At 32.0% G+C, this 14,225-nt stretch overlaps 1 long non-coding RNA gene across 1 annotated transcript in view; it reads right to left on the bottom strand.

The window, feature by feature from the left end:
* Nucleotides 1-13,216, bottom strand: part of LOC144852842 (uncharacterized) — a 137,178-nt gene extending 123,962 nt beyond the window's left edge. Inside the window, exons 1-3 of the long non-coding RNA XR_013614347.1 lie at nt 12,964-13,216; nt 10,634-11,353; nt 9,920-10,602 (exon numbers count right to left, since the gene is read on the bottom strand). This is a non-coding gene — a long non-coding RNA (uncharacterized LOC144852842). The remainder of the gene's footprint in view (nt 1-9,919; nt 10,603-10,633; nt 11,354-12,963) is intronic.
* Nucleotides 13,217-14,225: the final 1,009 nt, after the last annotated feature.

A 14,225-nucleotide genomic window follows, 5' to 3' on the forward strand; every position in this document is an offset into this window, starting at 1 on the left:
ATTTTTGTTTCCATTGCACATAATGAACAATGAACTCAATTTATCAACAAGCATCATTTACCATCATCATGGCAACTGGATGTAAAGGTATTCATCTGATTTTCAGCATCCTGTGTCTCTTCCTGTTAGTGTTGCAATCAATAACACACAAATAAAAACACATTTTATACACTATTTTCACTAGAATTAGATGAGCAAAAATTTCTCTTCTACCACACCCCTTTCCTAACACAATTAATATTATGCATTAATCAGGCTTAGATTGTTTTAATTGTACGCTATTTATTTCATGCACATCCAATAGCAAGTAACAGGATGGATTCACTTTATCAAGCTTTAGAATGGAGTGAAACAATGATCAACTCTGGCATTAGGTCAGTATTGAACCCTGGGCCATTGACATTGGAATTCATGTATGTTAACCACCAAGCTACTGTACCACTAAAACAGTATTGTTACTCTTTTATTTTAGATTTTGAAGGAGGGACGACTCAACAGTTTAAAGATTATTATTAGAGTCCCTCACAGTGATATTCAACTTTTTTCTTTTGATTCATACAAATTCCTTACCATTCTAGTTGAAGTGTGTCTTACACAATTTCCCAATTTCACAAATCTGTTGTCAATGCTTAACAGAACTATATGACTAATGCTATTGTTGCTATTGTAGCAGTTATTAAGCTGTAAAAAATGCCTGCAATTTGTGGATCCAGCTTCTTAAGTAAAAGTGCATTAAGTTTTAATTCAACTTCAACTTTATTTTATTGTCATAAGTACAGTCATTGACCAAAATCCATTAACTGCTTTCATCTTCCTTTACACTTATAAAATAAACACACACTGAAGTACAGTATGATTAAAAATGTTCATCTGTATTTTAGATATAAATTGATATTCTTTTTGAAAACCAAAAATTAACATTTAATGACATACAGTACAGCGAAACTGTCAAGGTTTGGGGTTTCGCTAATTTTTGGTTTAGAAAAAGAATTTTATTTGCAGATTTTTTCAACAATTTTGGGAATTCCACCTCTTATATAGTTTCTAAAAACATTCGACCTGAAAAGATACAACTGAATGGGGCACTACTAAAAACAATATCAACAGTTTCTGATTTACAGTTTGTGAAAGTTATTCATTCAATGGTGTGAACTGAATATATTGATTACTTACACAGAATATTCAATATAAATCAAGAAAGGCAGCTCTCTGTCAAAAAACACAAAATATTGTTAGTGTAAATTTGTCTCATGCCGTTAAGTCAATATAAATAAGCTATACGAGAATGACATCTTAGCATGAGCCAATCAAATGATAGAATTTTGATCCTTTCAATTGCTTTGATGTTATCTGTTATCGGAATCATTTGATGTGTTATTATTATTAGGGGAAATTTTCACCCTAGAAAACTACTAGGAAAAAAGTGCAGATTGTAGAAAGACATCTTTGTTTAGGGTGGTTGATTTCATTTTTAATTTACTTGCTTACAAATACCAAGGTCATTGGTTCAAATCCTGGTTCTGACCCAGTAGCTGGACAACTTACAAACCAATAGAAAACACAATATGATCCAGAATCTATTCTCATCATATTAAAAAATTGATGTGAAATAAAAATAAAAGACATACTGACGTAATTTGATTTGGGTAATGAATCTTCCAAGAATTAAATGTTACACTATCAAACTAGTTTGACAAAAAAAGTGTGATGTGCCCAAATATGGCAGTGATATGCCCAAATATGGTAGTGATATCACATATTGAATTTATGTCCATATATGGGCGCATCACATTTTTTTGTCACATAAAGTTAGTGTAGACAGAGCTTTAATAAAAGCAGAACAAACTGAAACCAGTTTCAATGTAAACACTGCATCACATAGGACGTTAATTTACTAAATCAAGCGTGACAGACACTAATCAAAGATCGATACCTATCAAATTAACACAGTACAAATTAAAATTCCTTCTAACCAATGCAGTTGAAAATGATATCATTATCAATTTGTAACCTATAGTCACTTATCAATGCCATACATTTTTCCGATTTCATATTTTAGTATATAGTAAGATTTACATAATTAGTTGTTTGACTGGAAATCAAGAATATTAATCAAATGATAAAACAAATTATTATACTGTATTATTTTTCTAAAGCAATTATCTTAGTGATAAAATCAGACAGAAGTTTCAATATCATATTTAAAATTTATGTAAGTTAATTTTGTGTTATTTTATATATCAGAAGGGGTAAATCAATTTCAGGGTATTGAGATTTATGTAAGTTAAGCTTGTGTTATATTTTATATCATAAGTTGCAAATCAATGTTGTGTATGGTATAGGTATAAAGTTATTAATGTTAGCATCCCTTAAAAAAATCATCTATTTTCTGTAGAATTGAGTCTATAACAGTCCCCAGCCAAATTTGTAATTCATGCCTTGCCACCAAACCAACTTTTCTCTAATCAGGGGGATTACCACCTATCTGATAGGACAGTGATTAATTTACTATTTGTAATCCTTGGCCACATCTGCCTATAGACATAAAATTGAAAAAAACACTGATATGAACAATCATACACAGTTAATTTTAGAAATTACAGTATTTATTAAAAAACAATAAGCCATGTAAAGTTTTAAAAGCAGAATTAGATTATTTAGGATTATTAAACCCATTGCCTGTTATAAAAAGAACCATACCATAATGTTTTTATTTAGTGCTACTACTATATTTTATGAAAAATATTTTCTATCGCAGCTAAGATTTATAAGACTGGGGTTAGTTGTTATGAGGTTCAACATAACATGTGATTAATGTTAGAGAATGTGTTTTTTGACAAGTGGCTTTATCAAGTTAGGATGATATAAGGAATCTTAAAATAAACAGGCTTCATATCATTAATCATTAAAACTTTAACAGTTTCCATGATAGTTGCCAGGATATACATGGATTTTTCAATACATTTTGATAATTTGTATCACATTCACTTCAGTATCATAAAGTAACTGCTTTATTAAAACACTGAAATTATTGGTCAAATTTTTAATTTTAATTCTTTTTTTACATATATTCATATATATTCTTAGGAAGTTTTAAGTTTGTATTGTTAAATGTTTCCGGCTAGTTGTGGCATTGTTCATTTTTTTTTTGACAAATAAACCTGCAATATTAAATATTAAAAAGACTGTAATGAAATTTGAGTAACGATATAATACTAATAGCCAGGCAAAGTTATAGTATTGGCCTGTTTTTGTAGTACAATCCATTTTCAGGAGACACTTTCATGACCAAACGAAGTGTCCCCTTAATAGGCGTGTCCCCTGAAAGAGAGTGGCTGTTTAGTGTTAAAACATTATTTCCCTTCGTTCATTTCATAAGAATTTATCCCCTTAATATGGGTGTCCCCTGGGGGGTATCAAAGGAGGAGTTATATAGTAATTATAATACCTGAATACTAAAGTAAAAAATAAAATAGACAAATAAGAACGTCATTTTGAGGTTGACAATATAATTGATTAATTAACCTCCATCAATATATTTTATTTGCATTAAAAAATATGGAAGTAGATTATATATTTATAATAGCTTAGCTACTCAGTAAATTGAAAAATATTGACAATGAACAATAATAATATTTCATTTTGAACTCACATCTGTTAGTTATTTTTAAACTACTACTAGTTTTGTAGATAATAACAAGATGATTCTACCTGAGTTTGTTGTTACCTGATGCTATCTACACATTAGAGGGGAGTCCAGTAGCTGAAGAACCATTCAGGGAACTTCTAAAAAATGTGCTTATGGATTAAAACAAACTTTTCACATAAGTTTTTAAATCTAAATAATAAAATACTGACTTTCGGCTATTTTATTTAATATCATTGGATGGACAGAAACTTGGAACTGTTTGATTAAGACATGGGTTAATACCATCATGGGTCACTCTGTAGGCCTACTGTACACACAGTATTAATTGTTTTATTACAGGAGAGCCACCTTTGAGAGAAGGACAGTAATTGAGTTCACTTGTGGTTATCCTTGGCAATTTGCCTAAAATTGAATTAAAAAAAACCAAAAAAACAATTAGATGGTGGATTTTAAAAGTAAAACTGACAAAATAAAAATCCCAGAAAATGTACCAGTTCTTAATAGGGCGTGGCACATACCAAGCTACACTGTCAATCAAGGTGAAAATGACCAAAAAAAGTAAAATAGATACCAGTTCTTATCATAAAAAAAGAGAAAGTTTGAGGCTTAAGAAGGCGTGGCACATAACAAGCTAACTTTATATAGTTCAAATTCCTTATAATCTGCAATACTAAAGCCCCATTATTTTTTCAAATTCCTATGTATTCTGCAATATCAATGTCCCATTATTTAATACTTTAAAATTCGTCCAGTTAATAAAGCTATGATAATATTGTAATTACTTGCAAAAATATCTAGAATCATATATAAAGAATTTTAAAAATGTTACGCATACAAATTTGTGTAGTCAACAATTCAATTTGGAATTGAAATACAAATGAATCATTGGTATTTTAAATCTATAAATAGAGTTTAAAACCACTATTACAACATAACAAGTACTTAGGTAAGGTTCACTAGATTTGAATAAGTTTTACTTGTGTACAGTATTTTGTTGAAATGCTTATTGTGCATTTTAAAACCATTCAATACCCACAAAAAATGCTTCTACCATAAATTGTTTTGCAAACTTGTCAATAATGCAAGTAGGTTGACAAAATAAGATAATAATGATAAAAAAAAAATTCTATCTTTTATTTAAGATTTTTTACCAGGCCAATTTCTCTCATGATATTCTTAAAGCTTGTTTCCCAAGACAAAATTTGGAGACTAATCAAGATGCGATAGATAATTTCCAAAATTTTGCTTGCATTGCACACGATCTTGCTTTGCGTCCATCCATGGTAACTGTTCAGACGTGCTCTAAACTTAAACCATAACATTGTTATTAAAATTCATCGACGAAAAATATTGAAATCCTTTCCAGATACCTAAATAAAAGATCACACTTTTACAATTGGGAAAATCGGGCTGAAATACAGTTGAAAACTGAACACTTTCAAGTTACCAGTCAAAATATTCTGATATGAAGGTGCTGGCAAATAGTTTCAGTTTTACCCCCAAACATTCCATCTGTATCATAAAACAGGTTTCCCAAGCCCTTTAAAACATTTCAGTTTAAAGACCAGGAAAAAATGTGTAGAATATTTGTTTATTAACCCACCTGTCGAATTGGCCTTTCCTCAACCAAACTCCAAATGATGGAATAATTTGTGGTCCCAGGGGTAGTTACAAAAGCCTATGAATATTTAACTGTCACTTGAATCCAACCCTTTCCAGGTTACAAGGCGCAAAATGCTAAATTATTATATTAATACACTTTTTTGCTTAGATTTGTGTGTGTGAATATTTGGCGCCTCATACTATTTGGTTGTCTTTGCCTGGGGCTATTTTGGTATAAATACTTGGAGGTCATTAAAATGACAAACCTCCTTTATTGTTGGAATTCTTACTTGTTATGGGTAAATAGGTTACACTGATCATTTGATATTGTGATATTGGCATTACCTCCATGTCTTCTTCTTGGAAGAGATGCTATGGAACTATGGTAAAAAAGAAAAGCTATTGTATAGTAGAAATTTAAAAAAAAACCGAATATATACCGGTAGTATAGGTTGATTGAACCTGTTTACAGTTTAATTTATTCGGACTTGTTTGTGTATCTCAATGTGAGAAAACTGTCGAAAGCATACATCTTTGCAGTTATTATTGCAATTATTATTATATTATTTCATATACAACCTACTGTTTTTTCACAGATAAAATTACTATACTAATAAACGAAACGATATTGTTTAATTTTTTAATGCCAACCTTGTAAAACCTTGTAAATATAATCAATATCACATTTATAAAAGTGAACCATCCAAATAATTATCTTCACAACTAATAAGTTAAAAGAAAAATCTCAACTGCAGTCTTTTCTGTATAAATAGAACTACAATACAATTTTGTTTCTACATAGGCTGTGAATTTGTTATCAATTTTATATATTAAATTTTCCAGAGAGCAGCACAGTGGCACCACAAATATAATAAATTTAAAGTATAATCACCTTGGGATATGGAATCAATACAGGGATCACCTCAAAAGCTTTGGCACAAACGAATGTTTTGTACCCAATAAGATCAGGAGTAAAAGTCTTTAAAAATGGTCCAATCACCACAAACACCACAAGGCATAAATAAGGTTTAGCTTTAAAAAATGACTATCTTTTAATTTGCACCAGATGTAGTATAGAGAATCAAGATATTTTTTCCTAACAAATTTAACATTAATTTACAGGTAGTACTAGAAATTTGGCCTTCAAACTTAACCCCATTTTATGTTCAAGGCCCATGCCTTTACCTGAGGCAATGTGGTATTATTTACTGTAGAGAAATATTAAACCATTATAGTATTCCTATTAGAAGATTGCAATGATAAAAATATACTTTTATTATTATTACGAGGGAGTTAACACACTGTTAATACCATCTCTTCCATTTCAAACACCCTATATGATAATAAAGGCTTATTCTGAGGCTTTAAAAGTGGTCTTGAGCTAAGAGGGATTTTGAATGGGTGATAAAAGTAGGATAATCCACAGCACCTATATAAACAAAGTCGGCTCCTTTAAGCTGTTAAAAAAAACCTTTTAAGAATACCAGTACCTGGATACAAACAATTGTGTATTATTAACTAGATCAAGTGTATGGAATTTGGCTTTTTGATTTTGACTGGACGGTGTGTGGACTGAACCATAAGATTATTGGCCCCTGGTTAAATTTATAATTAGCTGATAATTTTTTATGGATGGAATAATAAAGTTACTAAATTAAATTCTCGGTTTTTCCATGGAGGAAGTACTAATTCTGCTATGGTTTTTTTTATATTTCTCTTTTTTCTTAATGAAAAGATGTATTTTCCCCAAAAAAATGAAAATTAAAAAGATGCAACAAAAAAAACACCTAAATTTGAATATTAATTTTGTTGTTTTAATCAAGTTATTCACTTTTGCCAAAAAACCAACAAAAATAATGATTTCGCTTAAATAGTTTGTAAGAAGATTGTTTTATCATCAGGAAGGGGGAAGAAAATGTTTGCAAACACAATGCTCCATTGATGGTCAATGTAATTTAATTTCACAAAGGTTAAAGTTCATAGAAGCCCTCAGGGAAAATAGCAAAAAGTCATGTTTTGGTACTACTGGTAGTTGAATAACATAAATACAGATAACCTAGATAAATACTGTAGCGTACCTGGCCGGCAGCATCGCTAGTCGGCAGGTGAACACTTATATACCAGAAGCACTCATCCGTGACCTGATGCACCCAACTGAAACCAGAAGTTGTCTATGGAAGGCATTTTAAATGAATGCAAATTCCCTACACTACAATATCACATTTATACATGTTGAACAAATCTATTAAATATTTAAACTATGGTATTTGTAACAGTGTTAATTTGACTAAATAATATTGTAGTTGGTCAGATGTTTGTCTGAATATATATTATAAAACAAAGTACATTGAGAATTTGCGAGTAATTCTCGAGTGGGACTCGAACCCCTTCCTCCAGATTACTAGCCTGGCGGCCATACCTTCTAGACCACCAAGGAGTGCTGATGCCTAGGTGTTAGATTCGAGCCCAAGTAAGCAGCGGGTACTGCACCAAAAGGATTGTGATTCATTTGTAACTTTTTTGTTCTTTTTTTAAATATAGGCCTGCTATTAATATTTGAAAAATTCAACAGAAATTTTTAAGAGTTGATATTGGTTTTTACTTTTTTGAGTGTTTTCCCCAAAAGCTTGTCATTGTCAACAGTTGCTATAATCTATTTAGATTTCAGTCAAGTAGATCTTCATAAATAAACAAACCAAATTCACATGTAGGTATGTACAATATCTTTCTACCAAATATTTGTGTGTCCCTCTATTTATTTGATACTGCTTATCAAGTTCTAGGGTTAACAGATATCTTATAAGTTATGAGCTTTAATCACATAGGCCTAGTAACGAACATTCCTTGCAGATGTAAATTTACTGTATACTAATCCTGGTGTCTCACCACCCCACGCATATTTACTGGTGTCTCACCACCCCATGCATATTTACTGGTGTCTCACCACGCCATGCATACTGGTGTCTCACCACCCCATGCATACTGGTGTCTCACCACCCCATGCATACTGGTGTCTCACCACCCCATGCATATTTTAAACTGGTGTCTCACCACACCATGAATACTGGTGTCTCACCACCCCATGCATACTGGTGTCTCACCACGCCATGAATACTGGTGTCTCACCACGCCATGCATACTGGTGTCTCACCACGCCATGCATACTGGTGTCTCACCACCCCATGCATACTGGTGTCTCACCACGCCATGAATACTGGTGTCTCACCACCCCATGCATACTGGTGTCTCACCACGCCATGCATACTGGTGTCTCACCACGCCATGAATACTGGTGTCTCACCACGCCATGCATATTTTAAACTGGTGTCTTACCACGCCATGCATACTGGTGTCTCACCACGCCATGCATACTGGTGTCTCACCACGCCATGCATACTGGTGTCTCACCACGCCATGAATACTGGTGTATTTACTGGTGTCTCACCACCCCATGCATATTTACTGGTGTCTCACCACCCCATGCATACTGGTGTCTCACCACCCCATGAATACTGGTGTCTCACCACCCCATGCATATTTACTGGTGTCTCACCACCCCATGCATATTTGCTGTAGTCTTATCCTGTACATGCATGTCCCATCTTGTGCATGCATATTGACTGTAGTCTTATCCCGTACATGCATATATGTCCCATCTTGTGCATGCATATTGATTGTAGTCTTATCCCGTACATTTATCTCCCATCCTGTGCATGCATATTGACTGCCTTATCCCGTACATGCATATATGTCCCATCCCATGCATGCATATTGACTGTAGTCTTATCCCGTACATGCATATATGTCCCATCCCGTGCATGCATATTGACTGTATAGTCATATCCCGTACATGCATATATGTCCCATCCTGTGCATGCATATTGACTGTAGTCTTATCCCGTACATGCATATATGTTCCATCCCGTGCATGCTTATTGACTGTAGTAGTCTCATCCCGTGCATTCATATATGTCCCATCCCGTGCATGCATATTGACTATAGTCTTATCCCGTACATGCATATATGTTCCATCCCGTGCATGCTTATTGACTGTAGTAGTCTCATCCCGTGCATTCATATATGTCCCATCCCGTGCATGCATATTGACTGTAGTCTTATCCCGTACATGCATATATGTTTCATCCCGTGCATGCTTATTGACTGTAGTAGTCTCATCTTGTGCATTCATATTTATTTACTAGTACAGTCATCGAACTGTACCCCAACACCAAGTCGTCCAAAATATACTAGGTATTACTACTTACTAGGACAATGATGCTGACCACCTAGGTCCAATTAAAATTTCCTGTAATGTAAAGTACTCCATAAATGTAGTTTGAGTGCGCTATTGAAGGTTCTCCTTTAAATGGGTAAGATATCATGCAGGAGTATCATCTCTATACAGTTCAATGTCACATAAATGTTCACTATTTGGATTAATTGTTATTTCATCCAACTGTCTGATAAGATAGGAAATTTTGATTAATCTTACCCAAATTCTACAATACGTGTATGGAAACATGCCCTTTTTAAAGAAAAGGAATATTTTTCTCTTTAATAGAATAATTAAACTTTTGCACATCTAAGACATTACACAAAATTGGTTTTGTCAAATATAAGATGTTAAACAGTCAATAAAATATAGAATACAAATATACAATGTTAAACCACTGATATAATAATTTAATCTTCGATAGAACATATATTTTTTGAGCAATTTACCAGGAATATCTTTATGAGTAGCTCTATTGCACTAAAATCCATGACAACCCATCAGCGTAACCATGGTAATAACCATTTGAGACAACAATGCTACACAACACCTACTTAAAATAAATGTTTGTGAAAATTTGGAATAAATCAATGATGTGTATTAGAGCAGAGTGATAAAGTCTTATTCATTACCTTTTTAATATCACCAGTAACAGAAAAATTAATCTTATTTATTCTTCTGTAGGCCTACTAACATAGACATACACACCCTTTAACCTCAAAACTGAGTGCGGTCTGAGTACCAAGAGTACCATTCAGGGGTGGATCTAGGGGCATAGTGGATTTTTAGGCCCTCAGCCCTTCCTATTTCAAAATCCTGGATCCGCCATTGAATGGGTAGCACTCTCCTTTTGACAGTTAAAATGAAATTATGAACTATTTTTTTTATATATATTTTTACAGACTACTGTATTAATATTGTAGCACTACCCTGTAGTTTAGCACTGCACATTGTATAATACACTATGTCATTGAAAACATCTAAATACACAATAGAACTTATTTATAACATGATAAAATCTCAATTTATGGACAATTGACATGTCCATCTTGTGTATAGGTGTCAACTGCTGCTGTCACTTAAGAGATTTATTAATTTATTTCCAAGGCCTTTACAAAGTTTTTACTATATAATCCATAGTAATTTAAATATCTTTTGTGCCTTTAAATTCATGATCATTTCATTTTCAAAATTGTAAATTTTAATCTATTATCTTGTTATGAAGCTTGTAGTTCCATTTTTGGCCACAAAAGATATTCTGGCCAGGGATTACTTAAGGTACATAGGGGATCCGAGTGGGGAGGGGGAGGATCCACTCAGCAGGGCCTTCAACATTTTAAAATTTCAATGCAAAAGATAAAACACTAATTTCATTTTACAATTTTATACCTTGGATTTCCCCTATTTAGAAATTCTGGATCCATCTCTGGGGTAATTCACCAAGCAAGACATCATGATTGTTATTATTGAGATATTAATACAGAAAATAATATCATATCATCATATACAGTAGATTATTTACTGTAATGTAAGTTTAATCCATATTAATAGAAATACAATGTTGACTGCAGCGTTAAGAAGAAGTTATAATGGAGCTATGAATCATAGCGGAATAATGAAAATAGATGATAAACTGACTCAGCACATGATTATGTATGAACAACAATGATATCAAAACACTATTGTTTTAGCTGGTAGCTATATACCGACAACTGAATATATAAGAGCATTCATGCTTTTAGAACTTTTCCTACAATAATGATAAACAATTATACTACACTACTATTACTAATACAATTACATAATTATTTGAAATAACAAATATATAACTAGACATGAAACTCGTCACTTTGACGAGTTAGTTATCCGCACCACGACAAACGCCACGTGCACGTCATACGTTGGAATATTGCACACAGATAAAGATTATGGCATTATGACAAGAACTGAAGAATATGACATGCTGTTAGTGCTGAATTTTGTGTCATATAGTATATACATGCAAACAGTATAAGCTGTATACATATTACATACAGTGTAGAATAGGTGAAATTACGGGACCCGCCATTTATTCCAATTTTTAACATGGCGACGGTATCAAAATGAAACACTTAGATAGCAATTTCAGAAGGAAATTATCTCAGGAACAACATATTAACGTGTAGAAGAAATTTGAATACGTAAAATATAGATGCGCACCCTTTTAAATGTGATGAACTATTACGCAAAATATGAAAATACGACTTTTTTTATTCAACTGGCCATATGATGACGTCACAACATCCGATTGGCAAAATGTTTACATGAATTCGTATCTACAATCCAATAGCTTCCAGAAAACGTTTTAATCGTGATTATCACATTTTATTCTTACGAGCTATTACAGATTAAAATTTACTGTAAAGATGAAATTAATGACCCACGTAATTAAAATTTTTAGGCATGATGACGTCATAAAAATTAAAATATTTTTATCTCATGCTAAAGAAAGTTGATTGACCTACACAATATATAAATGTAGGAGAAAAAGGAATACAGATAAGCGCGATGCGCTCCATTGAATGTGATGAGCAATAACGAAAGAGACAAAAATCCTATATTTTACATTCGTGTGGCCATACGATGACGTCACAATGTTTTTTTAGCCTTATTGATGCATGATCCGATATCTACAACTCATCAACTTCTAGATTTTGTAATAAAAATAAACGGTTAACGGTTTACTTTAGAAACTATGACTGTTTAAAAAAAGACATAATTTTGACGATTTTTTAAGCTTTTTCATAAAAAACGCGCGCGAATTGTCTAATTCAACGTGTTCGTATGGCGTTATTTAAACTGGAAAAGGTCTAAATTGTTTTCAAAATCACTGGGAAAGGCTTGAAAAATATAATTCAAGAGAAAAAAATATGTTTTTAACGCTATGTGCGCACCGCGCGCATAAAAAATTGCGCGCCCGTGGGAATTTTTGACATGCTCAAAATGACAAGAAACGCGTAAAAAGTTGATTAGAAATTAATTTTGCGCATTTTGAAATTTTAAATGCGCGTGCGCGCGTAACTTCTTGTCAAACATGCCATTTTTAATCCGTAGAAAGTTTGCCCCTGATATGACTTAAATTTTGTCAAAGTGTCAATACTAAATGACTTTTGGTTTTTAATCTATGATCAATCATTGAAATTCATAAAATTGCGCATAAGTCACGTTGCGCAACTATGACGTCATTCAAAAATAGGAGGTGCACAACTTCACGTAAATGCCCATATGTTGTCAAAGTTATGAAATGTTATGTTTACACATTTTAGAGGAACACGACTCACAAAAAGGAAGGAAGGAAAGAAGAATAATACAGAAAAAAAATATTGATCTCATACAATTACAAGGAGTTATCCGCTTGGTATACCAAGCGGATAACTAAATAGACTTCACGGTGATACACAGTCAACACACACACATACACAGTCTCTTTCACATTGCCTAAGAAAACTCTGGAGTTTATGCACACTATTTGTCTCTCTGGTGTGTGTGTGTGTGCTTTACGCCTACTCTGGACTTTTTCTAGCAATCTGAAAGGGCCATATTGAACTTCAAGTTGTAAAAGCGCAAATTAAAGATCAATCAATACTCATGGTCCCAAAATATATTCAAAATACTCCAAACTAAGTAGAATGTTCAATGATTAAATAAGTAGATGTTTTGTTAACTTGAATATTTCTTTGGAATTATTTAACAACAATAATTTAATATTCTAAAAAAGACCTTTTTTTTGGTATGATTTAATATATATTATACATTTTTATGTCAATGATTTTATTTGTAAATGAAACTTACTATAATTTTGTTTTCAATGCATTATATATCATGCTAATTACATTGTATATACTTACTTATCTAGAACTATGAAAGTAAACAAACTAACACAAAATATAATATTCATACTTAAGTTTAAATATAAAAAAATATACAAAAATATTACAAAGCTCCATATAAATAATCATTAGCTAAAAAAGTAAATAATTTGATAAATATAAAGAAAATGTGTGTAATATAAATTTCATTTTTATGTAAATTTGAATCTACTATCAAAATGACCAGTGTATTGTTTGAAGGTTTGCATGGCGAAATCAAATGTTGATATAAAGTTGATATAAAGTTATATCAACAAAATGACCAGGATAATAATGTGAAGCGCTTAGAACCATTCAAGTGCAATAAGCGCTATATAAGAACTAATTCATAATTAAAAACATTTATATATAAGTACAATTTAAGCACCATTAATATTGTTATCATGTTAAGTAGTAAGTATTAAATAAACATTATTAAATAATGTTGCTGGATATTTCCATTAATATAAGAATTATTGAATTGACCAATAATAGTTTATAAAACAAAAAGCATACTACCAAAAATACAAAATGTCTTTCACAATGAAACAAATAAACAACATATATTATTTATGATAGTATTACAAACTCGCAAATCAAATACACAGATGACACTGTATAACTTTTCTATAATAAATTATTTAAACCTTGTTATAAAACACACAGACTGGTCTTTGTAAAAATGACACTGACTAGGATACACATTGCACATTAATATACATTCCTTGTTGTATAAAGAAGATTGAATAAAAATTGACTGAATAAAATTGACTGAATCAATACATTTAAAATATTTGTAATTAAACAAATTGAC

Source organism: Antedon bifida, chromosome 9, assembly GCF_963402885.1.
Source record: "Antedon bifida chromosome 9, ecAntBifi1.1, whole genome shotgun sequence".
NCBI lineage: Eukaryota > Metazoa > Echinodermata > Crinoidea > Comatulida > Antedonidae > Antedon > Antedon bifida.